We start from the raw sequence: 26,510 nt of genomic DNA on the forward strand, positions 1-26,510 counted from the left end.
AAGCACAGGGAGGATCTGCCCGCAGCCTTTGCTTTCGGTTAAGGAGTTCACACACAGTTATGTGAAAATTCGATGACACTTTAAAGGCTTGGGGGGGGGAGGGAGGGGGGAAGGGGGCATCTAAAGACGCTGCCATCGATGGATGAAAATCTCTCCCTACGAATTCATTAGGGGTGGCCTGACAACCCGAGAGGCTGTAGTTGACTCTCCAGGACCAGATTTCCCCTCCCCTGCCTTCCAGGTTGCCCTTTACTATTCTGGACACTCGTCTGTTTCATGATAATGTAGCCCCCCCATTTCTCAAGGCTCTCCCTGAAGCGAGCAAGGGGGGGCCACCTGTCAGATGCTGCAGAGCGGGGAAAAACCGGCAGCAGGTCTGGATGAAGATTCTCCAGTGGGGAACCGCACAGGAGAATCAATAAAAGCAGCCCACGCAATGGACACTGATCCAAAAGGAGTCGTCTACTGGTTAGAGCTGTAGGACTGAGAGCCAGGGAAACCAGGGTTCAAACCCCACTGGCGCTCCTTGTGACCTCGGGAACGTCACTTTACCCTCCATTGCCTCAGGTACAGACTTAGATTGTAAGCCCTCTGGGGATAGGGAAATAGCTACCGTATTTGAATTGTAATTCGCCTTGTGCTCAGATTTGGAAAAACGCAAGTAATTAAATCTAAAATGCAAAACAAAATACTTTTACGGAAGACAAAATCCCTAAAGCTTCAACCGTGCAAACAGAGAAGAAAACAGTCTGTAGAGTTTCAACAATCTATGGCACAAAAATACAAAGTTGAATGCCTTGAGTAGAAATTGCAGGAAACTGGGACCTCCACTTGATTCAAATGTGCTTTTTTATTCTTCAAACCCCTTTTGGAAACTATTAACATCTCTTACTCCACTTGAAAAAAATCTGACTGCAAGCTGGATCCCTCCTGGAACCCAGTCCAACAGGTAGAGAGAGCAACTCACTCTCCCAACAGGGAAACTGCCCTTCCCCGTCCACCCACAGCCCTTGCTCTCCCCCTTACGACTGTGGGGGGGGGGGGGGGGGGGTCACCTTTATAACCTCAGGACAAAAGACTAATCCTGTAGGGCAGGGCCCCCCTCCCCAAATTGGCTCTCAAGGGCTGCAACCCAGTCAGGTTTTCAGGATTTGCCCAATGAAAATGCATGAGATCTGTTTGGGTGCCCGGCCTCCACTCTATGAAAATGGATCTCATTCATATTAATTGTGGAAATCCCTGAAGGACTTGCGGCCCTCAAGCATCGAGACTGGGGGCCCCTGCTCTAAGAGGTGGAACCTATCCCTCAGAAGATGAATGCACACCCCAGGAACAGCCCAGTGCTGAAGTTTCCACATTCTACACAACTGGTGAAGAAAAGCTCGTACCGCTGTAGTGGGGCCATATTAAAAAGCTGGACACCAATGACAGAACACGGCCTTCTCCCAAAGCAGTGGCACTGGCTAAATAAAGCAGAACTACAAGTACTTAGTTCCCCTGACTTTGTTTCACTTTCTAGGAGTTGCCCTCTTTTGCTATTCCCCATGCTTCTTCCCAACCAACAACCAACAAGGTAGCACAGACTGGGTAAACAAATAAGCGTGGGAGTAGCTTGCTTGTTGCGGCGGTTACTACCCCAAACCAATTAAGCCTGATACTTCACTTTCAATGCATATCCAGCATAGATCTCTGCTTCATCAGCAGGGGGGAAATGAAGATAAGAGGATTTACATTCAGACAACAACCAACAAGGACTGAATTGAACAGTCTGGGTAAAAAAAATAAGCGTGGGAGTAGCTTGCTTGTTGCGGCGGTTACTACCCCGAACCAATTAAGCCTGTCACTTCACTTGGAAAGTATATCCAGCACAGCTCACTGCTTCAACATCAGGGGGAATGAAGAAAAGAGGATTTATATCCAGACAACAACCAACAAGGACTGAATTGCATGGTCCGGGTAAACATATAAGCGTGGGAGTAGCTTGCTTTTTGCGGTGGTTACTACCCCTAACAAATTAAGTCTGATACTTCACTTTGAATGCATATCCAGCACAGCTGGATATGCATTCATTCCCCCCCTGCTTCAACGGCAGGGGGAATGAAGAAATAGGATTTACATCCAGACAATATCTAACAAGGCATTGATCTGAGCAGTATGAATATACAAACATTGGGGTAACTTGCTCGATACGACGGTTACCACCCTCAAACATTAAGCCTTATACTTCACTTTGTTGCAGCTCCAACACTGCTCTTTGCATCAATGGCGGTGTTGGAAGGAAATTAGAATAAAAATGTTACCATTAAGGGCCCTGAACTCAGCGGTCGGAGTAACAGATAAGTTTGTGAAAATAAGTGTGAAAGCTTGCTGGGCAGACTGGATTGGGCCTATTGGACTTCTCCTGCTGTCATTTCTATGTTTCCCGCAATCCTTGCCATCCTTGGTTCACACCACTAGAAGGAATGGACCATGGTTAACCATTTCCAGACCCTTTCATGACACACATAGCCTCTGGAGTTTTCTCTAGAGGCACCTTTCAAGTGCCTCCTGCTCCAATGCTTTTGAAAGTTGGAAAATAAAGACAGTTTAGCCATTGAAAAGAAGTCAAGGATTTACCAGAGCTTCTAGATTGCGTTCCAGAAACTTTTGACATTTTTAACACAATGATTTCCAAATTTTTTGTAACAGAATCATGAGCCATGAAGTACTGCAAATAATGGGGGCAATATCCAGCCGCTGGCTATCTTGCAAAGTTATCCTAATAAATTTATTCAGCTAACTTTGTCAGGATATTCAGTGACTCTGTGTCACTGCTGAATATGCCTATCAGGCCGATACAGTAAAAATCGTGGGAGAGCGGGCAAGCGCTCGCTCTCCCGGCGTGCGCATAGGCCACTCTCCTGTGCGCGCGATTCAGAAAAAAAATTCAAATTAGGGTCAGCGGTAAAAAGAGGCGCTAGGGACACTAGCGCATCCCTAGCGCCTCTTTTTTGACAGGAGCGGCGGCTGTCAGTGAGTTTGACAGCCGATACTCAATTTTGCCGGCGTCGGTTCTTGAGCTTGCTGACAGCCACGGGTTCAGAAACCGGACGCCGGCAAAATTGAGCGTCCGGTTTTCAACCCGCGAGCCGTGGGCCGATTTTAAATTTTTTATTTTTAACTTTTGGGACCTCCGACAATATCGCCATGATATTAAGTCGGAGAGGGCACAGAAAAGCAGTTTTTACTGCTTTTCTGCACACTTTCCCGGTGCTGGCAGAAATTAGCGCCTACCTTTGGGTAGGCGCTAATTTCTGAAAATAAAATGTGCGGCTTGGCTGCACATTTTACTTACTGTATCGCGCGGGAATAACTAATACGGCCATCAACATGCATTTGCATGTTGCGGGTGCTATTAGTTTCGGGGGGGGTTGGACGTGCGTTTTCGACGCGCTATTGCCCCTTACTGAATAAGGGGTAGAGCTAGCACGTCGAAAATATGTATCCAAACGCTGGTTAACAGTGCGCTCCGGAGTGCACTGTACTGTATCGGCCTGTATCTTAGCTTGCTGGAAAACTTTATCTAGATAACATCAGGACTACACTATGGCACAAACAGTTAGCCAGAGAAATTAACCAGCTAACTTAACTCCGTCCCAGAACGCCCCAAAATTATCTGTCTAAATTTTAGCTGAAAAAAAGTGCCCAAAATATTCAAAAGTCTGCATTTACCTAGATAATTCACAAGTTATCTGACTAAATACCTTTGAATGCCAATCCCCAATAAAACACTGATTTCAGTTTTACCATTCAGTTGCACTATTATGCTATGCTGAGGGGAGGGAATGACCTCTGGCCCTCGAGGGCTTGGAGTCCAGTATTCACCATGTGGTGACCCCCTTGGTTGGTCAATAGATGGCCGTAGATTCGTGCCCATTAGGAATTAACAGCTTAGTAGGAGTCTAGTTCACTACAGCTCTTCCTCTTGGCTGTCATTGGTGGTCTCAGTTTACTTGAGGGGGGTGCTAAGTTGGGAGCAAATGTGGACAGTTGGAGTTAGTCTTTGGAGAGAGAGGAGCTATTTCTATATCCTGATTAGTTAGGGCCTATCACTCTGACTCAGCACTTTTTGTAGCGAGGAGATTCCTTCAGCGCACTCCCTGCCTGTTGGGAGTTTGCCTCCTTTTGGGGGTTAAGGACTGTTTTGAGATTTTTACTATTTTTGGAGATTTTTTTTTAGGTGAAACCTTGCACCCTTGGGTGATGATCATCCCCCAAATCTGAAGGCCGGGAGCTGAAAGCCTATGAGCCATCCTTCTGGTCCAGAGAAGGAGCAAGACCACCTCTCCTCACAGGGAAGCTGGGCTGATAGCTGGTTTCCTGTGTGCATCAGAGAAGTCACTCCCATCAAGTTCAGGAAGAAAGCGCAAGCAATCAGGATCTCCACCCTAAGGGACCAGGACACAGGCTGGATGAAAGATTGAACATTTGCACTCAAGTAGGATTCCCTTAGCCAAACTAGGACAATTTATTCACTGAGAGAAGAAGAAGTGATAAGCACCATCCAGGGAACTTGAGAGACAGGACACATGCTCAGAGGAAGCCAGACCATTGTAAGATACACCCTTTTCTAAGTCAACTTAATTAATAGCAGGTAATGGACTTCTCCTCCAAGAACTTATTCAAATCTTTTTTGAACCCAGCTACATTAACTGCACTAACCACATCCTCTGGCAACAAATTCCAGAGTTTAATTGTGCATTGAGTGAAAAAGAATTTTCTCAGATTAGTTTTAAATGTGCCCCATGCTAACTTCATGGAGTGCCCCCTAGTCTATTATCCGAAAGAGTAAAAACCGATTCACATATACCCATTCTAGACCTCTCATGATTTTAAACACCTCTATCATATCCCCCCTCAGCCTTCTCTTCTCCAAGCTGAAAAGTCCTAACCTCTTGTCTTTCCTCATAGGGGAGCTGTTCCATTCTCTGTACCTTCTCCATCACAACTATATCTTTTCTGAGATGCAGCAACCAGAATTCTACACAGTATTCAAGGTGCGGTCTCACCATGGAGCGACACAGAGGCATTATGACATTTTTCGTTTTATTTTAAGATGGCCGGCGCCTTCTGAAAAAATGGCGCAGGCCATCCATTACACCTACCATGTGATAGGGGCCGGCCAATGGCACCAATAGCCCCTGTCACATGGTAAGGGCAAAGGGCCATCGGCACTATTTTGATTAGTGGCAGCCGACAGCCCAAGAGCGGGAAATCGCTTCCAGGACCTCTGCAAGACCACCAGGTACTTTAGAAAAGTTTGGGGGGGGGTATTCTAAATAATTTGATTTAAAGGGTCGGGGTGGGTTTGAGGGTTGTTTTTATGTGTGCCCTTTCTTCCCACCCACCCCCCCAAAAACGATAAGAAAACCACATGAAAATTTTGTGGGGTTTTCCTATCGCTTTCAGAGACCCCCCGATACCTGATGGATGAGAAAATATCATACGATATTTTCATCCGTCAGAAAAACAATTCACATCCCTAATCCGGTCCAGGTGATTTACTACTCTTCAGTTTGTCAATCAGTCCTACCACATCTTCTAGGTTCACCGTGATTTGATTCAGTCCATCTGAATCATTACCCATGAAAACCTTCTCCATTATGGGTATCTCCCCAACATCCTCGTCAGTAAACACCGAAGCAAAGAAATCATTTAATCTTTCTGCAATGGCCTTATCTTCTCTAAGTGCCCCTTTAACCCCTCGATCATCTAACGGTCCAACTGATTCCCTCACAGGCTTTCTGCTTCGGATATATTTAAAAAAGATTTTACTGTGAGTTTTTGCCTCTACAGCCAACTTCTTTTCAAATTCTCTCTTAGCCTGTCTTATCAATGTCTTACATTTAACTTGCCAATGTTTATGCTTTATCCTATTTTCTTCTGTTGGATCCTTCTTCCAATTTTTGAATGAAGATCTTTTGGCTAAAATAGCCTCTTTCACCTCATCATTTAACTATGCCAGTTATTGTTTTGCCTTTCGTCCACCTTTCTCAATGTGTGGAATACATCTGGACTGTGCTTCTAGAATGGTATTTTTTAACAATGTCCACGTCTCTTGCACACTTTTTACCTTTGTAGCTGCTCTTTCAGTTTTTTTCTAACAATTTTTCTCATTTTATCAAAGTTTACCTTTTGAAAGTTTAGCACGAGAGCCATGGATTTGCTTACTGTCCCTCTTCCAGTCATTAAATCAAATCTGATCATATTATGATCACTATTGCCAAGCGGCCCCACCACCGTTACCTCTCTCACTAAAGCCTGTGCTCTACTAAGAATTAGATCTAAAATTGCTCCCTCTCTCGTCGGTTCCTGAACCAATTGCTCCATAAAGCTATCATTTATTCCATCCAGGAACGTTATCTCTCTAGCGTGACCCGATGATACATTTACCCAGTCAATATTGGGGTAATTGAAGTCTTTAGTTCAATCGGTGCAAGAAAGTATATATTCCCATTGAAGATTCAAAGTTATTTATTCAATATCAAAGGATCACAGTTCATTTATGAAAATCAGGCAACTCCATTTAAATACAATCAAGAAGGATTTAAAGTCCCCTGACATGGTCCGTGTTTCGCGGGAGCTGCATCGGGAGGGACCACAGCAATTTATAATCTACAATAAAATAACATTTATAAACAATAGGACATACGAGGCTGCAATTCTCAAGTGAAACGAAAAATATAGAGACTTCACAACATACCTTTGAATGTTATTTTAAGATTCACCCTAGGAGCGCAAGCGTCCTTTGACAGTGACAGCCATTTAAAGACAAAAAAGGCGCGAAGGAGCAACCCTCGCGAGATGCTGTGACGGGCCTACTGACACATATGTTGATTAATTAATAGAACAAGTGCCATTCTATCTCTTTATTAAGACCATTAGGAGATACTGTATTCAAAGTGAAAATCCAACGTTGCTCTTTTCGACCGAGGATCCCAGCATAGTCTCCCCCTCGTTGAGGGCTAGAGACCACCTCCAATACTAGAAAAGAAAGGGCACCAATCGGATGATTGGCCTGGAGCCAATGGGAAACTAAAGGCTCATCGACTCTGGAAGACCTAATGTTGCTACAGTGTTCTATAATTCTAGTCTTAATCATGCGGGAAGTTTTACCCACGTATAATAGCGGGCAGGGACATTTCACTACATACACTACCCCCCTGGTGGTACAGTCTGTATTGGAAAATAATTTAAATACCCGACCTGTCTGGGGATGTGTAAATTCTGTACATACTTCTGTGTGTTGACACATCGTACAATGGCCACAAGGGGAGTGTTGCCCACCTCTGGTAAGTCGTGGAACGGTGGACTGGTCCACTGTGTGCACTAAACGGTCCCGCAAATTTGTGCCTCTTTTGAAGGTAAAGCGTAGTGACCCCCGCATTAAATCATTAAGAGAAAGGGCTGACCAATGTCTTTTAATCATCGTAGCAATCGTTCTTCCAACCACAGAAAAGGGGAGAATACAGTTCAGGGTTGTTTCAACATCATCAGTAGAAGATGTAAACAGCCATTCACGATGCGTATAGAGAGCTCTCTTAAATGCTCTTTTTATAACCCTGGATGGATAACCCCTCTCTAGGAAACGGGCAGTCAGGTGCTGGGCTTGTACAAGAAAGTCAGCACGGTCAGAACAGAGTCGGCGGAGTCTTAAAAATTGTCCCGTAGGAATGTTGTCACGCAGAGCCCTGGGGTGACAACTACTGTAAGCAAGTAAGGTATTACGATCCGTGTTTTTGCGGAATAGGGAGGTTTCAAAATGGTCAACTGTCCAAGTAATGAGAACATCCAGAAAAGATATTTGTGTGGGATGAATATTGAAATCAAATTGAATATGTGGATTGATAGAGTTAACCCAATCCAAAAAAATAAAAAACTGCATATCTGTACCCGTCCAAATAATAAACACGTCGTCTATGTAGCAGAGCCACGTATGGATGAATTGGGACCACTCTGAGGTGTAAATATGGGATGTCTCGAAATCATCCATATATAGGCATGCTAAACTAGGTGCCATCGTCGCCCCCATTGCGGTCCCCTTGATTTGTTGGTAAGTTTTGTCCTGAAACTGGAAAAATTTTTTTGTTAGGGCAATCTCTGCGAGTTGAATTAAAAAAGAGGTGGTAACCCGATGTGGCATAGGGCGGGAGTTCAAGGATTTCTCAATCACTAAAAGAGCCTCATGTTGTGGAATGTTGGAGTAGAGTGATACCACATCCAAAGTTATGAGGAACATCGTAGGTTGAGAGAACTCCACCTGGGCCAAGATGGAAATTAAGTGAGAGGAATCCCTCACATAAGACTTAATATGAGGTACCATGGGTCTTAAAAAAACATCCACAAACTGAGACAATGGCTCCAGTAGGGAGCCGATGCCGGATACAATGGGGCGACCAGGTGGACATGTCAGGGACTTATGCACCTTCGGCAGGGTGTAAAAAAAGGGCTTGACAGGATGAGTGGTCACCAAAAATTTGGCTTCCTTATTTGTAATAATATGTGCATCTAAAGCCATTTGTACCAGAGATTTAATTTCGAGCAGTAAAGATTCCGTAGGATCTATAGACAGTGGTGTATAAAAAGAGGTGTCCCCCAATTGCCTCAGAGCCTCGGCCTCATAATCAGATCTATTAAGAACAACAATTCCGCCCCCCTTATCCGCTGGCTTAATTACAATGGAGGGATCACTGGATAAGTCCCCAATAGCACGGGTCTCCTCTTTTGACAAATTATATCTAATATACTGTTTCTGTGAGCAAATTAAATTCACGTCTCTACATACAAGGCGTTCAAAGGCGCCTAAGGTTACATCACCAGATCCAGGCGGGGTCCATTTTGACTTCGGATGTACCACCGATAAATCAAGTGTAGACGGAGAGTCTGCAAAAAACAGTTTTAATTTCAGTCTTCGAAAGAACCTATGCAGATGGATCTGGAGGTCAAAAGCATCCCCTCTATTGGTGGGAACGAATGAAAGTCCTCTATGTAGAAGTTGACATTCAAATGAAGACAATTGGCGTGAAGAGAGATTAAAGACAGTGTCTTCCGTTATTGCCAAAGATCTGCCTGGGATCGTGGAGGGCGAGCTGAACGAGTCTGGGAGCTGGGCTGCCCGGTAGTCTGAGAAGGGGTCACTCCCCGAGGGCGGAGCTGTCGAGTGTCTTGTCTTGGTTGTGGGTGGCCAGAATCTAAAAAAGTGGCCGCTATAGATGAATAGCAAGACGAGGCAGATAATACTGGAACAGATGAAGAGTCGTCTGTAGTAGGGGGGCGTGATGATTGTGCGGGTGCTGTTGTGGCGCGGCCCTGACGAGTTTGACCCCGTATTCGCTGCGTCCGAGATTCCTCTCCGAACGAGTCTCCGGACGAGGAGCTGTCTGCAAAGGTGACTTTTCTTGCGGGTTTTTGGGCCATCCATTTGTAGACGTATCCTGTACTGTAATCAGCCGCGTCCCGTTGAAACTTGCTGTATTTTACAGCTTTTAAATCAGACTTAAATTTTCTCAGGTTTTCCTGGAATTCCCCTAGTTGCTGGTCAAACAGGTCCGTTGAACAGGAGTGTTTTATAGAGTCCAATTGTTGTGTAACTTCGTCCTGTAATGAGTCGTGAAGGTCTCGGTTGGTCTCAATAATCAGGACCATCAAATCCAGAGAGCACTTGTTCAGGATCTGATTCCAACGATTTAGGAATGCCGTATTCTCAGTGTGCAATCTCGGTGCTTTTTGGATCCTTAACCCCCGGGGAATCCGGCGAACCCTGCAATATTCAATAAGTGTGGCAGAGTGTAACTCTGCACGTGTTAGACGTTTTTGAGTATTTATAAGGTCAGTCCAGGATACCGGGGGAGTCAAATCCGAGGGATCCTCCGAGAAGAAAAGTGTGTCAGTAAGGACGGCGTTCACAGCGTCTTCAGTATAACTGAATGTGTAGTCATCTGTGGCAGCCATTAAGAGCTTCAGTCGTGCGGCAATATCCAGTATTACATAGAAGCTAACCTTGCACATAAGCAAGTACTTAGTTCAATCGGTGCAAGAAAGTATATATTCCCATTGAAGATTCAAAGTTATTTATTCAATATCAAAGGATCACAGTTCATTTATGAAAATCAGGCAACTCCATTTAAATACAATCAAGAAGGATTTAAAGTCCCCCGACACGGTCCGTGTTTCGCGGGAGCTGCATCGGGAGGGACCACAGCAATTTATAATCTACAATAAAATAACATTTATAAACAATAGGACATACGAGGCTGCAATTCTCAAGTGAAACGAAAAATATAGAGACTTCACAACATACCTTTGAATGTTATTTTAAGATTCACCCTAGGAGCGCAAGCGTCCTTTGACAGTGACAGCCATTTAAAGACAAAAAAGGCGCGAAGGAGCAACCCTCGCGAGATGCTGTGACGGGCCTACTGACCCATATGTTGATTAATTAATAGAACAAGTGCCATTCTATCTCTTTATTAAGACCATTAGGAGATACTGTATTCAAAGTGAAAATCCAACGTTGCTCTTTTCGACCGAGGATCCCAGCATAGCCTCCCCCTCGTTGAGGGCTAGAGACCACCTCCAATACTAGAAAAGAAAGGGCACCAATCGGATGATTGGCCTGGAGCCAATGGGAAACTAAAGGCTCATCGACTCTGGAAGACCTAATGTTGCTACAGTGTTCTATAATTCTAGTCTTAATCATGCGGGAAGTTTTACCCACGTATAATAGCGGGCAGGGACATTTCACTACATACACTACCCCCCTGGTGGTACAGTCTGTATTGGAAAATAATTTAAATACCCGACCTGTCTGGGGATGTGTAAATTCTGTACATACTTCTGTGTGTTGACACATCGTACAATGGCCACAAGGGGAGTGTTGCCTACCTCTGGTAAGTCGTGGAACGGTGGACTGGTCCACTGTGTGCACTAAACGGTCCCGCAAATTCGTGCCTCTTTTGAAGGTAAAGCGTAGTGACCCCCGCATTAAATCATTAAGAGAAAGGGCTGACCAATGTCTTTTAATCATCGTAGCAATCGTTCTTCCAACCACAGAAAAGGGGAGAATACAGTTCAGGGTTGTTTCAACATCATCAGTAGAAGATGTAAACAGCCATTCACGATGCGTATAGAGAGCTCTCTTAAATGCTCTTTTTATAACCCTGGATGGATAACCCCTCTCTAGGAAACGGGCAGTCAGGTGCTGGGCTTGTACAAGAAAGTCAGCACGGTCAGAACAGAGTCGGCGGAGTCTTAAAAATTGTCCCGTAGGAATGTTGTCACGCAGAGCCCTGGTGCCCTTTCTTTTCTAGTATTGGAGGTGGTCTCTAGCCCTCAACGAGGGGGAGACTATGCTGGGATCCTCGGTCGAAAAGAGCAACGTTGGATTTTCACTTTGAATACAGTATCTCCTAATGGTCTTAATAAAGAGATAGAATGGCACTTGTTCTATTAATTAATCAACATATGTGTCAGTAGGCCCGTCACAGCATCTCGCGAGGGTTGCTCCTTCGCGCCTTTTTTGTCTTTAAATGGCTGTCACTGTCAAAGGACGCTTGCGCTCCTAGGGTGAATCTTAAAATAACATTCAAAGGTATGTTGTGAAGTCTCTATATTTTTCGTTTCACTTGAGAATTGCAGCCTCGTATGTCCTATTGTTTATAAATGTTATTTTATTGTAGATTATAAATTGCTGTGGTCCCTCCCGATGCAGCTCCCGCGAAACACGGACCGTGTCGGGGGACTTTAAATCCTTCTTGATTGTATTTAAATGGAGTTGCCTGATTTTCATAAATGAACTGTGATCCTTTGATATTGAATAAATAACTTTGAATCTTCAATGGGAATATATACTTTCTTGCACCGATTGAACTAAGTACTTGCTTATGTGCAAGGTTAGCTTCTATGTAATACTGGTAATTGAAGTCTCCCATTATTACTGCACTACCAATTTGGTTAGCTTCCCTAATTTCTCTTAGCATTTCACTGTCCGTCTCACTATCTTGACCAGGTGGACGGTAGTATACTCCTATCACTATAGTCTTCCCCGACACACAAGGGATTTCTACCCATAAAGATTCAATTGTGTATTTAGTCTCATGCAGGATCTTTATCCTGTTAGACTCTATGAATTACTTATCAACATTACTAAGCGATTTACAACGAAACAATCATAATATAGACATAAGACATATAAATTAATTTCATAACATTTAAAACAAAATAGTTAATAAAATAATAAAACAAAAATAAAAGCTAATGTTACACTAGTGGTGGACTCTTGGCCTGAGGTGGGGTTGATGCTACCCATAGGGCAAGCTCCATGGGTCCCCACCGTCGAGAGGCGGAGCAGACCGGAAGGCGGAGGCCAACTGGAGCTTCACCAATACCAGCCCTCATTCCCCGCAGGTTGAGCCCTTGGGTGCCGGGGCCGGCTGGTCTTAGGTGGGTCTCCGTCAGACGACTCCCAGTGGATGTTTGTAGCAGGTAGCCAGGGATCAGCAGAGGTATCGGAAGGACAGAGGCAGGTCCGGACGAGGCAGGGATTCAGAGACCCAGGCGGAAAGGACGGGCCAGAAGCAAGGGTGGGTGATGCCCAGGCAGTAGAAGGCCGACGCCTAACAAGGCCAAGTCCAAAGAGATACCAGAGACAAGGTCAGGAACAGGCTGGAGTTGGGGCAGGCAGCAGAGCTAGGCGAGATACAGTGGAGCAAGGGTTAAGGTCGGTAATCAGTCCAAAGCGTAGTCCAACGAAGCAAGGGTCAAAGCCTGTAATCAGTCCTGAGCGTGATCCAATGAAGCAAGGGTCAAAGCCAGTAATCAGTACAAGGCAAAGGCTAGGTAGGAACCAGGAATGAAGTCAGGAAAGGGACGAACAACAAAGCACACGACTAGTGTGGAGACCTGTTGCCAAGGCAAGCACTGACTGTCAGAGCCTTAAGTAGGCCTCGATCAATGACATCATTTCCGAGGGCCGGCAGCCTTTGCCTGCTGTGGGCCTTTTAAATAACGTAAAGGGGCACGCGAGCACACCTAAGGAGCACAAACGCAAGGAGCAGTCGGTGGCGGCATGTCCATCATGCTCCCGAACACGCCGGCGGCCGACGGGGCCATGAAGAAGAGAGCTATGCCGGGGGCACCCCCTCCCCATCCCTGGGGAGCCGGGGACCGCCCCTGCCGCGGTGGCGACAGGTGACAAAGGCCGGTCGCGAGCTCCACAGCCGGTCGACGCAACAGCTAAGCGCTGTAAATGACTCCCTTGATTAGTGTTACACCCTGGGTCCAGTGAAAACCATGAAAAAGGGGTTACAACTATGTCCCCTAATGATAGATCTGCATACAGTTGAGGTAGTGTACATGTACTCAGAATGGAACCGTGCCTACCAACATTTAAAAAAAAACTCAAAACTTGGCTCTTCTTACAAGCCTTCCCTGATCCTTCAAACTTTCACTAGACAACTACAACTACTCAGCATTGAATATGGAACTTCGCCCCTTCAATATTCTCCTCATTTACTAGTTTTCTACCCTAATAAGCTAACTAGCTCTAGACCAAGCTCAGTCTTTTTCACTATGTATTTAATTTAATACCTTCTTAAGGTTTCTCTTTTTCCAGCTGAATTCAGCTTCCTAGTTCATGGTCCTTGTTATTATGTAACTTTCTTACTTCTCTGCTTTGTCTCCACTAATTATAAAAAGTTGTTCCTTATGTTACGTTATGTTACACTGATCTACCCCTGTTCGATGTAAACCGACCTGATATGGTATTCAACCTTGAAGGTCGGTATAGAAAAATGTTAAATAAATAAAATAAATGCAACTCTGTCTTATGCATATTCATTAGGGATAACCCAACTGCTTTTCAGCCCTCCTGTTCTAAAGTAACTACAGTGGCTCCGTGACATCCAGACAGGCTGAGTGGTTCTGGATTTACTCCAGCACATGTACTCTCATCCCAGTCCTTAGGGCATACCTACCCAGATAGATTTGTATACAATGGAGACAGGGCAAGCAAACTAGCTCATGCCTCTTCACTGTGGGGTACCCTGACTTGGTAGGTGTGTCCAGAGGACAGGGTTGAGACCCCCTATTCATGGAGTTCCAGTTTTTCTAAGGAAATAGGAACCTAGTGGTGCAAAGTCAGGTCTGGCTCTGCCTGTTTGCATGACATGAAGTCAGTAAAGCCTCTTCCCACTACAGAGGGCAGGACTGGCCTTTTCCAGTTCTCTTCTCCAGTTCCGCAAACAGATCTAGTTTTCAGGATATCCACAGTGAATATGCATGAGATATAATTATATACAGTGGAGGTGGTGCATGCAGATATATCTCAAGCATATTCACTGTGGGCATCCTGAAGACCTGGTCTGTGCTTGGCACTCGAGGGCTGGGATTGCCTATCTTTGCCCTCGTTTACTACCACACGTTGTCAGCTGTAGTAAATATATCTGTTTTCCTTTGTTTTCTCTCAACAGCTTGCATTTAAAACTGCTAGTGTGAAAAACAAATAACTGCTATGACTCCATGCTGATAATTCACAGTTTCCCTTCCCTAACGGGGAAGTCTGGAAAACAACTAGAGGGTGACTCATGCCAAGACTGGGGGCGGTTCTAGCAGCTTGCAGAGTCCCAGCTGAGATCGGCTCTTGAGAGATGCCTGAGGTCAATTTAAACGGAGGGGTCTGCATGGCCTTTGAAATGAAACTGGCCATTTCCACAAAAATTTCCTCTTTCCTTTCAATTTGTTTTTAAAATGAAAACAAACCAAATTTCATTCACTTTTGTTTGTTTGTTTTTTTAAATTAACACAATCACCTCCACAAACCCTCCCCCCCCAAAAAAACACCTGTAGGCCACCCCAAACTACAGCCCCGGCCCCTCTTACCCTGTAGTTGTAAATTACCTTCCCACGGCAGTGCAATCCCCAGTCACTGGTATGGGAAACGGTGCTGGCAGACAAAGGCCGGTGCCATTGTTCATTTTTGATGTACAAAATGGTGCCAGCCTGAGCCTTACCAGCTCCATTTTGTTTGGCAAAATTTAACACTGTGCCAGCCTCAGTCTTCCAGCACCATTCCCCATACCGGCAGTATCAGGGCAAGAGCGAACCGAGATTGCTCCTGCCCTTGAAAACATTCTGAAATTCAAGCTAAGAGAGTCCAGGGGTGGGACAGAAGAATGGAGAAGGCCCTAGGAGGGGCTTTTTTTTTTTTTGACTCAGGACTTAATATTTTCTTTTGGGTTTTTTTTTATTTTGATTGTTGGAGGTTTTTTTCATTTAAAAAAAAAAGAAAATGTTAAATATAACAAAAAAATAAAAGAATAAAAAACAAAACAAAACAAAAAATGTCTGTGTACACCCCTACAATTTATCACATGTGTGGAGCTGTCACAGAAACACTAATATTTCCTGCCCTCACCAGCCAGCATGAAAACGTTGGTCACCCCTACAGCACAGAATCTGACAACGTCAACACCTTTCAACCTGTAGCCCCCCACACTTCTGGTACACCTCTAAAACTGGTGGGTACACTCAGTACCTGACTCATTCTCCCTTACCCTGCATGGATTCTTCAGCAGGGGGAAGGGGAAACAGATTTAATCTCCAAGGCCCAAGGTGCTGAATTGAAACAGTTCCAAGGAGACACTTGATACAAGGCTGTGGCGTTCCAAAATAAAGGGGGTAATTTTCAAAAGGATATATATGCTTGAAATTGGGTTTTACATGTGTAAATACACTTTAAACATGAAGTGGCTTTCGAAAATCGCTATAATATATGCCACTAAATCGTCAATAGGTTTTATCCATGTTAAGTGCACTTTAAACACATAAATAGGCTTTTGAAAATATCTACTAACTATAACACGTTACATCTACATGCGTAACCCCCTTGGAAAATTACCTCCTTAGGGGCAGATGCAATACAGTGTGCTCAGCCGAGCGCAGTGTTTAACCAACAGTTGGACACGGGTTGTGTAGGCGCATCCACAGCCCCTCATGCAATAAGGGGATTAGCGCCTCCACAATGCGCATCCAACGCACCGGAAACTAATGGTGCTCATCACATGCAAATGCATGTGAATGAGGCTATTAATTATTCACTCCCAATGCAAAAAAAAAATAATTGTGCATCCTATGGGGCAGATTTTAAAGGATTTATGCGCATAAAGGGGGGGGGGGGGGGGTTACGCACGCCGGCCTATTTTCAAAAGGCTCGGCGGTGCACGTAAAGCCCCGGGATGCGTGTAAGTCCCAGGGCTTGAAAAATTGGCCGGTCCGGGGCGTGGCCAGAGGCCTCTGCAAGGCCGCTGGGATGGGGGATCGCGTGCCGCAAGTTACGCCTGCCTCTGGGGGGGGGGGGGGGGGGGGGGGCAGGGGGGGGGGGGGGGGGGGGGGGAAGGAAAGTTTCCTCCAAGGCCGCTGCGATTTCGGAGTGGCCTCGGAGGGAACGGGGAAAGCCAGCTGGTCTCCCCGAGGGCTCGGCACGCACAAGGTGCACTTAGTGTGCACCCCCTTGCGCGTACCGACCCCTGATTTTATAACATGCGCACGGCTGAGGAGCAAGGTGGATATGATACAGTCTTTCAGATACTTGAAAGGTTTTAATGATCCAAAGTCAACGACAAACATTTTCCGTTGGAAAAAAATCAGCAGAGCCAGGGGTCACGATTTAAAACTCCAGGGAGGAAGACTCAGAACCAATGTCAGGAAGTATTTCTTCACAGAGAGGGTGGTGGATGCCTGGAACGCCCTTCCGGAAGAAGTGGTGAGGGTGTGGGATAAACACTGTGGATCCATAAAGTCTAGAGAATGTGAATGGAATGAAATGAAGAGAAGAGGCATGGGGGTGGCTTACGGGAATGACAGCCACTACGCTTAGTCAATAAACATACACACGGTTAATGCAACTCCAACATTGCTCTATGCTTCAACGGCAAGAGGAAATGTGGGAAAATGGATCTGCATTCACAAATAAGCGTGGGAATAGCTTGCTTGTTACAGCGGTTACTACCCCAAACCAAATTAGCCTGATACTTCACTTTCAATGCATATCCAAGCAGCTCTCTGCTTCAATGACAGGGGGGGATGAAGAAAAGAGGATTCATATTCAATCAACCAACAAGGACTAAATTGCACAGGCTGGAAAAGCAAATAAGGGTGGGAGTAGCTTGCTTGTTATGGCGGTTACTACCCTGAACCTATCAAGCCCGATACTTCACTTTGAATACATCTACAGCACAGCTCACTGCTTCAATGGCAGGAGGAATGAAGAAAAGATTATTTATATTCAGACAGCAACCAACAAGGACTAAATTGCATAGGCTGGGCACACAAATAAACATGGGAGTAGCTTGCTTATTGTGGTGGTTACTACCCCTAAACAATTAGGGGCGGATTTTAAAAGCCCTGCTCGCATAAATCCGCCCAGATTTACGCGAGCAGGGCCTTGCGCGCCGGCGCGCCTATTTTCCATAGGCCGCCGGCGTGCGCAGAACCCCGGGACGTGCATAGCTCCCGGGGTTTTTGGAAGGGGGCGTGTCGGGGGCGGGGCCGATCGACGCAGCGTTTTGGGGGCGGGGTGAGGCGTTTCAGGGGCGGGACCGGGGGCGTGGCGCCGGCCCGGGGCGTTCCGGGGCGTGGCCGCGCCCTCCGGAACCGCCCCCGGGTCGGGTCTCGGCGCGCCAGCAGCCTGCTGGCGCGCATGGATTTACGTCTCCCTCCGGGAGGCGTAAATCCGTGGATAAAGGTAAGGGGGGGTTTAGATAGGGCCGGGGGGGTGGGTTAGGTAGGGGAAGGGAGGGGAAGGGGAGGGGAAGGGGAGGGGAGGGCGAAAGAAAGTTCCCTCCAAGGCCGCTCCGATTTCGGAGCGGCCTCGGAGGGAACGGAGACAGGCTGCGCGGCTCGGCGCGCGCCGGCTGCCCAAAATCGGCAGCCTTGCGCACGCCGATCCAGGATTTTAGAAGATACACGCAAATCCAGCGTACTTTTGTTTGCGCCTGCTGCGCAAACAAAAGTACGCGAAAGCGCTTTTTTAAAAAATCTACCCCTTAGGCTTGATACTTCACATTGATGCAGCTCTAGAACTGCCTCAATGGCGGGGGTGGAAGGAAATTAGAATAAAAAAGCTACCGGCGGTCAGAGTAACAGATAAGTATGAGAAAAATAAGTATGAAAGCTTGCTGGGCAGACTGGATGGGCCATTTGGTCTTCTTCCGCCGTCATTTCTATAATCTTTGCTGTTACTCCCTCCTGGGATCTCCTGCCTCCTTTTCCTGGGTTTAAGGCTCCTTTAGACAGACGCTGCGCTCCCTGACTCGCAAGGTGAAGTTGCATCTGGATGAATGTTTCAGTCCATCTTGTTTTATGTGTTTTTAATATATTTTTTTTTCTTTTTTTTATACAGAAATAACATGGGTTGGTAAAAATCAAATAAAACATCATTATAATATAACATTTAAAGAAACTTCTTTTCTTTACCTACACCGTTCATCATAGCAAACATAATGGAGAGCGTTCTACTTAGCGACCGTAAACCAAGGGGAGTCTTAACTTAATATTACATAAGTAAATGCAATAACATAGAACCTGCACTAATTACAATTAGATTCTATTGATTAGACACTGCGGAAGAGGCTGGTAATCCCCTCTCTTCAAGAAAAGTATTTAGCTGTTCGGGTATGAAGAAAATAGATAGATCCTCTTGTTTTCTAATCATACATTTACATGGAAATCGCAGCGTAAATGAAAATCCGATGGAAATTACCTCCTGGCGGAAAGTCAAAAAGGATTTCCGTCTAACCTGTGTGGATACGGCCAGGTCTGGGTATATCTTAACAGCTTTTTCCAGAAACATAATAGGATATTTATTGAAATATCTCTTCAGAAGTCCCCCCCCCAAGACTTGCCAAATCCCTGGTGGTCCAGCGGGGGTCCTGGAGCGATCTCCTGCACTCGGGCCGCCAGTATTCAAAATGGCGCCAATAGCCTTTGCCCTTACTATGTCACAGGGACTCCTGGTGCCATTGGTCGGCCCCTGTCACATGGTAGGAGCACAAGATGGCGCCGCCTCGACAGAGGCGCGGATCCCCCATTGAAACGGGGTGGAGCTGGGAGGGCCAGCGGTGTTTTTAGTTGTGCTTATTGGTTATCATTGTGACTTTTGTTTTTAAAAAATTATGAGGTCATATGTTATTATGATTGTTTTTATGGAGACCTAGAACTGGTGATAGAGTGGTCTGCAAATATTTTAAATAAAGAAATAAGATAAGATTTATACACAAAGCATTTTCCCTGTGCATAAAACATGCTTTAAGAACAGAAAACTTGATTTGTGCACACAACTGTGTTTTATGCCCATAAATTCTGAGAACAGGAACCTCGCACCACGAACTCCAGATTCATCCCCACAGACTAACATTAGCATGGAGTAACTTTACTCCAGCTCTGACCAGGACTGTAAGGTCAATGGGGAGTCCTGTATCCTTGACCCTGGAGGTATGGGTCTGAAGCTCTACCCGATTACTGGGGGTACCATTGGTCTCTAGGTGTTCGGGGGTGGAGTTATGACAAAGCAGGTGGTCACTGGTTAGCAGGTGGGACCCACCCTGCCTGCTCGGAGAAGTTCCCTGCTGGCGCAATGTCTGGGTCTGAGCTGGGTCAAGCAGGATACTGGGGGCTATGCTGGATCTACCCCCTTTGCCTGTCTGGCAAGAGAATCCACATTACTAGACTATCTTGATTTGTTTTCGGGGAGTCAAGGGACCCATGTTTCGCTCTGAACGTTTTGCTGCTTCCATTAAACCTTACTGGAAAATGTGACTGTTGCATGGTATTTGAAGCAGACCCTAACAAGGAGTAACATTTCCAGCCTTAAGAAACCCCATGTTAATCCTCTCTGATCAGGATGTAATGCCTTCATTTACACAGGAGTGAAATGAAGGAGTGCTAATAATTTGTGCAGTTTTACAGGGGTTCATGCTCACATTTTCTTTTTTTTTTTTTTTTTTTTGCACACAAAAACTCCTTGCTAAGCCAGGAATAAAATCTGCACAGAAAGACTGTGTGTGCATTCACGGGCAGCAGCGAGGGCACAGGCCAGGGCACCTTATTATTACATTGGGCCCTCAATATGTCCTCCCACGGGCAAGGACCCCAGAGCGCCTTTTGCAAACGCAATCAGCTCTGCTCCCTGTGCCCTGCTCGACTCTTGATGTCACAGGCACCAGTATCTGCTCTTCAGGTATCTCCTGGGCTGACAGAAATAGCCTACAAAAACAGCACCAAGGATAACGATTGTGTGATTCATTCCGCGCTGGGTCGCAGACAAGAGACTGCTTAACACTCCCCTCCTGAGACGCAGAGGCCTGTAAGCCCCACCCTCGGAAAGTCCCTTTCCTGGGAATCATCTGAGCAGAAGGCAGTAATTCTGGGGAGGGTTTACCGGGGACCGCTTGGTATATAAAACAAAAAAGGGCTTGTAAACATGAACTGGATCAGACTAGAGAAGGAACTCTCATCCAGCTGATTCTGAGGCCTTGTCATGTGCGGACGCTCTATTTTAAACATAGCTGAAACTTGGTATTTTGTGAATTTTCTTTTCAATTCTTGGCTAGTGCTGACTTTTCTGGGTTTCGGGCCAGAGCCGTAAGCCAGGCAATTTGGGGGCCTACGACTCAACTGAAAAAGTGCGCCCTCACCCTGTGCACAACACGACGCCACGAGCTGGAAGACTTTTACATTTTTTTTTTTGTTTTATTGAAGGCATAAAATACTTTTACTATTATAATCTATAAGTAAACACAAGTGCGCCCTTGGCTCCCAAAAGTGTGATCTTCAGGTCTGTAAGGATGTGATCCTCATTTTCTACATGGACTGACCCTTAGTTCTTGCTACATGAAAGATAAATAAATAAATGTAACATGAGAAAATAAATAAATAAAACCGAGAAATAAATACAAATAAAGTAATAAAAAGCACTAACTGCCAGTACTTAAACAGTAACAACCTTACTCATAAAAAGGCAACACTGCAAATATTACACCAGGCCCTAAAACACTAATACACCTCTTATTAGGAAAGCAGAAAAAGGCAGGCTACTATAGATCCCTACACAGAAACTACAGACTAGCAAAAAATGCATAATGCAGGTAGACCCTCACCACATGGAGAATAAAAAGAACATAACATATAAACAGAAATGTGCAGACAGCAACTGAACTGGAAACCACAAGAAGCCACTCTCTGTATGCAATGCAATAATGGAAATACAGAATAATCACTATTCCTCAGAAAACAATAAAATCAAGAATTAATCATTAATAGTACATTTCCTGTTCAATGTTTGGCACCATAATTGATATGTTAATGCACAAGATATTTGTCATATGTTCACTTGAAATGCTGCTGGTGAGAAGTCTGTTACACAAATAAAACTGCATTTAAATCCTTTAGAAAAGTGCATATTTCAAAACAGCTGACCAACAGAATAATATCCAATAATTAAAAACTCATTTAGATAGTTTTAAAAAATTTCCCAAACACCAAGAAAATATTTCAATACACATCAAATACCCAATAAGTAAAACTAATAAGGATTTTAAAAAGCTCTTTATACCTGGGAACTTGTAATTTCAGCCACCGTGACCCTGAGATTGTTGTGGATTAGTGTGTGCGTGTGGTATGTGGTGTATGTGTGTGTGTTGGAGCATGCACAAATTTTCTCCTCTCTCTCACATACACACACATGCGCTTGCTCTCTCTCTCTCTCACACATGTGCTCGCTTTCTCTCTCTCTCTCTCACACACACACACACACACTGCTCTCCCTCCTCACAGACACATGCTTGCTCTCTCTCTCTCACACATGTGCTCGCTTTCTCTCTCTCTCACACACACACACACACACACACACTGCTCTCCCTCCTCACAGACACATGCTTGCTCTCTCTCTCTCACACATGTGCTCGCTTTCTCTCTCTCTCTCTCACACACACACACACACACTGCTCTCCCTCCTCACAGACACATGCTTGCTCTCTCTCTCTCACACATGTGCTCGCTTTCTCTCTCTCTCTCACACACACACACACACACACTGCTCTCCCTCCTCACAGACACATGCTTGCTCTCTCTCTCCCCATACACGCTCATGTTATTTCTCTCTCCCACAGGTGTGTACACACACACACATGCTCTTACATCATCATCCCCTCCCCCAACCATGTCCCCTTCTCTGTTCCTGCCTCCCCCCAAGCAGTACCAGTATCCCTCTCTCTGTGTCTCCATTCCCTTCCAAGCCAGCACCAGCAGTATCCCTCATCCCCCCCATCTGTTCCTGCCTCCACGTTTCTTCACACTACCAGGAACTTTCGCCTCTCTCTCTCTCCCCCAGGAACATAGGACAATACTAACATCCCTCCCCTCCCGGACAACTTTATGTCTCGCTGCCCTCTCCTAACATTATGAACATCCCTGGCTTAAGTTACCCTCCCTCCCGAAGTCTTTTCTTACCGGGTGGCCTGCACTGCAGCGCTCTCTGAGCCGGTCTCCTCCGAAGCCGTTGCTGCAGTACAGCCTCCCCTGTCACTTGCTCCGTTTCGGCGCTCGCTGCTGGATCGGTTGAGCCTAGGGGTTTCGTTTTTGAGGCTGCAGCCACCGTATCCACTTTGCTCCCTTGCACTGCCTGCCCTGCCTCTGCGCGCCACCAGCTTCGCCCTGTGCCCGCGCGACTGCAAACGCCTCAGCACGCCACGTGGGAAGCGCCATTACTTTTGGGAGGCAGGGACGTTGTGGCAGGCGCGGCACGAGCCGCCGCGCGGGAGTCTCCACCGTGGCTGGCGGTAGTGGTGCCGACGCAGCAACGTCCTTTGGGTCTGGCACCTATGGCCACTGCCATATTGGCCATAGGCTAGCTACGGCACCGTTTTGAACTGGTAGCCTCTGGGATTCCTAGTTGGTGGCCCATGTACTGTAGTATGGGGCCTGGGGTGTGGAGGGGAAAGGTGTATAACATCACTTGAAATCAGCTGAACAGGCTGATCCAGTCCTGAGTTTTGCCCTGCTGTTTGCAAGGATTTGTAATTCTGATTTTCTGGTTCTGCCTGTGGTTGACCTGGAGTGTGATGGTGCCTCTAGGCCTGGGTCTTGTATTTTGTTCATTCTCTATCTTAAGGGCAATATTTGAATTTGCTTATAATTTTAACAAACCGCCTCTATAGCTACCCCTGTTAGTCACGTCTGATTTACAGATAATTAAGAAAATTCCAGTCTACCCCCTTCTCAGAAAGCAACCAAATGCTTCCCCAGATTGTCTGTTGTGTTGCTGGCTCGTTAAGATAAAAAGTAGATTTAATTCATTTCCATGTGTATGCTCTAGGTTATGACCTCCTACAGGGAGCCATAGCCTGACAGTGGCCCTGCCAGTGATATGCAAAGGTTACTCCTAGTATGCAAAGCCTTGAAAGCCTGAAGCTTAACCTTGCTATGCCCTCACCTAAAGCCTTTCTGGGGCTTGAGATTAAGGAGATCTGGGTTTTGGCTGGATTACTGGTCGGACGGGAATCAAGGATGAGGATGGCAAGGCCCGGAATGGCCTAAGAGTAGAGGTGGTGGAGGCCATCACTCCAATGGGTTTTGGACATGGACGGGACAGATGTGGAGGGCAGCGGTGGAAAATGGGTTGAGAGGTTGGGTAAAAGACAGGAGGATGGAAAGTGGACATATTCCATCTGGGCAGACCGGATCTTTACCTGTTGTCATTTACTTTGTTCCTATCTACCCCAATAACTTTGTAGCATCCGAACTCTGATCTGGATGATTTTGGCTGCTAAGCCTACGCTGACTTAAAATGAAGATGAATGTTCCTTTCCATACAGAAAATCTTTGTGTAGTCTCTTTTTAAAGCTAATTTAAGTATCTAATTCAAACAAACAGGTGCAAATTGAGGGTTAGAAGTTTCTACTAGAGTAATAAACAATAACGGAAGGAAAATGAATATTAATTTTTTTTTCTTTTACTTCGTTTTAAAATTGTACCACTGGCCAACAAAAACTCCCGAGCTGAGTCTCCAATCCCCTCTTACCATAAATTTTCCACAGGGCAAGAGCCATCCCTGGTCACTCGTGCTCTGAGGGAAACAGGCTTAAACTGACACCATGAAAGGAAATGAAACAAACAACAACAACAAAAAATTAAAAAGGACAACACAATGAAATAAAACAATCTCTGCGCATAAACCTATTGTAGTACAGCAATGCCTTAATGTTTGTATAGCAGGGATGGCAATTCAGTTCTTTCATTTTCGGCACATTTTCCAGCTGAATTTCGTTTAGTTTACTTTTTCTTCTATGGATTTTTGGGATAATTCATTTCAGAAAATTGTGTGCACAATCTGAAATTTATGCATGCAGTTTGTCAAAATGAATGAACTAAAAAAATGTTCTGAATTTTGGGACAGAGTTAAGTTTCGGTTTGGTGGCAATAAACAGAGCCAAATATTGGATCGTTGGAATCAATTTTCAATTTTGGATCATCCGCATGCACATCCGTATTGGAGAGATTTGTAGACAATGGAGTTGGTGCCAAAGTGAAAGCAGTCCCCTTTTGTTCACCGCGGTTTCTAAATATTTTTTTAATGAAATAAACCTGACACTGCTAACTCTGAGAATTTAACTGTAGCTGTCTTTCTCTTTATTCTGACGCCAGTCCATGTCTTCTCCGAGGTATCTCCCTCACTTATAGTGGGAACAATATTCCCAATAAACTTCCCTCTACTGATACAAGGAGCAGGCCCTGCCAGAAAATTCTTTACTTCTCCTGTCCCTGGAGTCCTCTTTCTGCATTACAGCGGATCCTGGTGCCAAATCCAGTAAGAATATTTGTAAGAGAAATAATCTGGACATTTGCTGTTGGAATAGCTAGAAATCTTTCATTCTATGAGTAAATACATTTTGAGGGTCAATGAGCTGTAGTGAGTATCTGTGGTAAGAAATAGCTGATCACCGTATCTCCTGGAGGTCACCATATCACCAGGCATAAGAAATAGGAAGCCAACATAGCTTTTGGAGACCTCCATAACTCCATGTGTAAGAAACAGACTGGCTTAGAAACTCTAGGTATAAGAGACAGTATAAAAATATAGACAAGGTCTGTAGGTCAATATCCTCCTTGTTCCTATAATCTTGCTTGTACAGGGTTTACTTCCTTGGCGTGATTTTGAGAGCAGCGCGGTAAGGTGGGGGTTCCAAGCTGCAATGGAACACTATTCACTATGGGGTAGATTTTAAGACCTGTGCGCGGGCGTACATGTGCGCGCACTACCCGGCGCGCACACGTGTACGCCCGATTTTATAACTTGCACGCGCAAGTTATAAAATCGGGGGTCGGCGCGCGCAAGGGGGTGCACACTAGTGCACCTTGCACGCTCCGACTCCTGCGGGGTTCCCCCATTCCCTTCCCTCTAACCCAGTGGTTCTCAACCCTGTCCTGGGGACCCCCCCAGCCAGTCGGGTTTTCAGGATACCCACAATGAATATGCATGAGAGGAAATTTGCATACTAGTGTATGCAAATTTTCTCTCATGCATATTCATTGTGGGTATCCTGAAAACCCGACTGGCTGGGGGGGTCCCCAGGACAGGGTTGAGAACCACTGCTCTAACCTAACCCTCCCACCCCGTCCCCTAACCTTTCCCCCCCCCCAGCCCAACTCTAACCCCCCCCCCCCCCAAATTCTTAGCAAACCTTTTGCGCCTGCCTGGAGGCAGGCGCAGGTTGCGCATGCCAGCAGCTTGCCAGCATGCGATCCTCCAATACAGCGGCAAATGGTCACTGTGTCGGAGGCCTCTGGCCCCATCCCGCCCCGCCCCTTTTTAGACGCGTCCCGGGGCTTTACGTGCATTGCCAGGCATTTATAAAATAAGCCCGGCACGCGTAAGGCGATTTACGCGTGTAGAGCTTTTAAAATCCGGCCCTATCTGCGTGATCTTTAAACTAGAAAAAATCACAATGAACAAAGCAAGGCAGCAAGAGTACAGTTTGCTAATTATTTTAATAAACAACAGTAGACCTGTAGAGAAAGCATGCTTTTTGGTCTTTATCTGCCGTCACTAAGTTTCTGTGCACCACTCTATTCTACCTCTCTCCTCTTGTACAGCTGGTGAGAAGGCAATGCTTTCTGTGGGGTCTTAGAGAGGCTTAGCCAGGAGCTGCTGTGCAAAAACAGAGGGTTCCCTCGCAATGAAGACAAATTTCCCAGAATACACTGGTTCCTGCCTTAGATTTCACCAGTCAAAGTAAAGGTTACAATCTGTATGGATACCTACACAAAGCAAGTGCAAAGGCAATTTCCCAAAACAACCATCATGTGGCAACATAACACATAACTACTACTACTACCAAGAATAGCGCCATCAAATGCACATAAGGACAGTTCTCTGCTCGTGGAATTTACTATAAAATGAAGACATACACATAGGACAA

This window comes from Rhinatrema bivittatum, chromosome 9, assembly GCF_901001135.1.
Source record: "Rhinatrema bivittatum chromosome 9, aRhiBiv1.1, whole genome shotgun sequence".
Lineage (NCBI taxonomy): Eukaryota > Metazoa > Chordata > Amphibia > Gymnophiona > Rhinatrematidae > Rhinatrema > Rhinatrema bivittatum.